This window comes from Solanum tuberosum, unplaced genomic scaffold (assembly GCF_000226075.1).
Source record: "Solanum tuberosum cultivar DM 1-3 516 R44 unplaced genomic scaffold, SolTub_3.0 scf00082, whole genome shotgun sequence".
In the NCBI taxonomy this organism is placed as follows: Eukaryota; Viridiplantae; Streptophyta; class Magnoliopsida; order Solanales; family Solanaceae; genus Solanum; species Solanum tuberosum.
Window position 1 is genome coordinate 914,893 of NW_006239006.1, and position 3,485 is coordinate 918,377.

Genomic DNA, 3,485 nt, shown 5'->3' on the forward strand with positions numbered 1-3,485 from the left:
CCCTTTTCTCCAAATTTCACTATATTGGTGTTGTTAGATTCGTATTTATTGTGGGATTCCATTTATGAATAGATTGTGGTGATTTGGAGCGTGCTCGGAAGGGTAAAACTCAAATTTGAGTTACTAGTTGAAGTGTTTTGAGGCAAGTGACTTCTAAACTTTGTTAAACTCTTAGACTACACATGACTACTTTCCTAATTGTGTTGGGGAGTAATGGGGATTGAGGATGGGTTTTATTTGTTGATTGGAATTGTTGTAAATGAAAGATGGGGAATAAAACGAGCTAAATGTGTTATATGTGACTTGAATTTGTTGAATAAGTCATGTGATAACTGATATTGAGGGGATAGGAGAGCATGAGTAGGCTATGATTGATACAGACATTGATGTTGAGACAGATGATGTGTAATATTATGATGTGATCGTGATATGATTGTGATTGATGACATGTGCATATTCATTATTCATCCCATGTGTGAACTATCTGTTGCATGAGTTCTGAGACACTGATATGAGGATGGATGGATATGAGACACAGTTGAGACTAGCTCCGGCTAGAGATATATATGAGATGGACTAGCTCCGGCTAGCGATTTGGATGCCGATGGGATCTGGTTCCGGCGGTGATACATGGTCCATGTGTGGCCCCCATGGGTTATGATTTGAGTATTCAGCGCGGTCTGAATTACGTCAACAGATGTGTATCTTAGGACAGTGCATCACGACTACATGACATCATTATTGCATTTGCATCGCATTTGACTTCATCTTTGTCTGTGGTGTGTGGATTTTACCTACTTGCTCCTCTTCATGTGATATATGATCTATTTGCTCTTATATGAGGATATGAGGTTGATGTTGAGATACTGTTGGATATATCTGTTGATTATGAATTGTGTAGTATAGGTTGTTTGTTCGCTGTTAGAATGAAGTTTCGGTGGTTCGGTTGGGATTGAAAGGAGTTGTTTGTAGCTGCTAGTTTAGCTTTGTTTAGTGTTACTTGCGAGTACCTGTTGCTTTTGGTACTCACCCTTGCTTCTACACAGTTGTGTAAATTGACAGCTCTATCAGATCCGGCTTATTACTCATCTTCAGATTAGAGCTTCCAGACTTACTTGAGAGGTAGCGGTTCATTCCAGACGTGCCCTCAAGTTATCTATATTTACTGTTCTGTTCTATTCTAGAACTTTACTATGAGACTTGTATATTTTGTTCAGATTCTGTATTAGAGGTTTGTACATGTGACAACCAATTCTGGGGTTATGTTGAGTTTATTTAAAGACTTCCGCTTATCTTTCTATCTTATTCTTGTTTATAAATTCTGTATCGTCGGGTTTTTGGGTGTTAGGCTGACGTGTCCGGTGGGGTTTGGGCACGTGCCATCACATCTGGTTTTGGGGTGTGACAAAAATGGTATCAGAGCCCAGGTTTGAAGGTCTCACATGTACAAACCAAGTCTTAGTAGAGTCTCGAGGATCGGTACGGAGACGTCTGTACTTATCTTCGAGAGGCTATGGAGACTGTTAGGAAAGACTTCTTTTTTTTCATTCTGTTCTTATCGTGCGAGGTTGTTATCGTGGGTGCTGAGTATCGCGTGATGTTTTTGGAAGATGCCGAGGACTAGAGCTACCGGAGTTAGGGGGGAGGCAGCCCTCGAGGTCAGAGTTGAGGCCCCAGCTAGGGGTAGAGGTCGGGCTAGAGGCCGAGGACGTGGTCGAGGCCGTGCCAGAGGAGCGGCACCTGCCCGAGGCCGAGGTAGAGAGCCTTCACCTGAGCCACAGATTGGAGTAGCTGCAGAGCAGGCTCCTGCGGGCCATGCACCCCCAGTTCATGATGACAGACTCGACAGGATGTTGGGGTTATTGGAGCGTCTTACTCAGGGTGCAGCAGGTATACCAGCGGGGTTACAGGCTGGGGTAGGGGCACAGGCCCCTGGTTATCAGCATCAGATTCCAGTGGTTCCAGAGCCGGTGGTTCAGCCACCACAGGTTCCAACACCTGTTGTAGGTGTACCGGCAGCCCTTGAGGTGGCCTTGGCAGATGATGACCAGGTCTGCTATGAGAGGTTTCAGAAAATGAAACCACCTCAGTTTCATGGTGCTAAGACCGATGATGCTCACGAGTTTTTGACCTTGAGTCGAGAGATATTGGCGGCGGTACGCATGTTAGGTGAGAGGGGCGTCCGATTTGTGTCCCTTCAGTTACGCGGTGTCGCTAGGGAGTGGCTGAGGACCTTCATGAGTTCGAGACCAGCGGGATCTCCTCCCATGGAGTGGAGTGAGTTTGCTAGTGCCTTCGAGGGTCGTTTCATCCCTTGGAGTGTACAGGAGGAGAGCCGTATGAGGTTTGAGAGTTTGGTGCAGGGTAGCATGTCAGTTGCAGATTACGAGGCTCGGTTCTGTCAGTTGTCGAGACATGCCTCTGCTTTGATTTCAGGTGAGCCTGAGCGGATTCGCAGATTTGTCAGGGGTTTGACTCCCACTATCCGTAGTTATGTGTTTAGATCATCTCGAGAGGGTGCTTCCTTCCAGACTATAGTGAGTGCAGCCAGAGAGGCTGAGTTGCTTGAGCGGGATGATTTTGGTGGGCCCAAGAGGGTCCGTACAGGTGGTCAGTATTTGGGTACCTCGTCAGGAGGTAGGGGCCCACACAGGGGAGGCGGGTCCTTCCAGCGTCAGAGGCCAGTACATGTTTCATTACCAGCTATCGAGGGTGGGCCAGCAGCTCGGGGTCCTCCAGGTTCGGGTCGAGGTGGTTATAGCATTACTTCGGGTTCTTCACAGTCAGGATCCACACCTAGGTCTTGTTGTGGTTGCGGTGATCCAGGCCACTTGATTCGTCAGTGTCCACATCAGACTCGGTCTGGACCACACCGTACTGTCCCCGTGGTCCCAGAGAGAGATTCAGCACCTCGGGCTAGGGGTCGGGGACCGGCATCTGGTAGAGGCGGACGAGCTTCGGGTAGAGGTGCTAGTGACGCCTGAGGTTCACAGAGTGGGTGCAGAGGTGCCCAGTGTTATGCTTTTCCTGGGAGGCCCGAGGCTGAGGCTTCTGATGCAGTTATCACAGGTATCGTCTCAGTTTGTCATCAGCCTGCTTTCGTGTTATTTGATCTTGGTTCTACATTCTCATATGTGTCTACATATTTTGCTTCTGGCCTTGAGTTGACTTGTGATCGTATGTTTGTGCCTATTAGAGTCTCTACACCCGTAGGTGAACCCTTAGTGGTGAATCGAGTATATCAATCTTGTCCTGTTGTCTTATCGGGGTATGAGACTTGGGTGGATATGATTCTTCTTGATATGTTAGACCTTGATGTCATATTGGGTATGGACTGGATTTCCCCCTATCATGCGCTTCTTGATTGTTATGCTAAGACTGTCACCTTAGCTATTCCGGGTATTCCTAGAGTGGAGTGGAGAGGGACTAATGGTTCGTATCCCAACAAGGTCATATCTCATATTCGGGCTCAGAGGATGATTGAC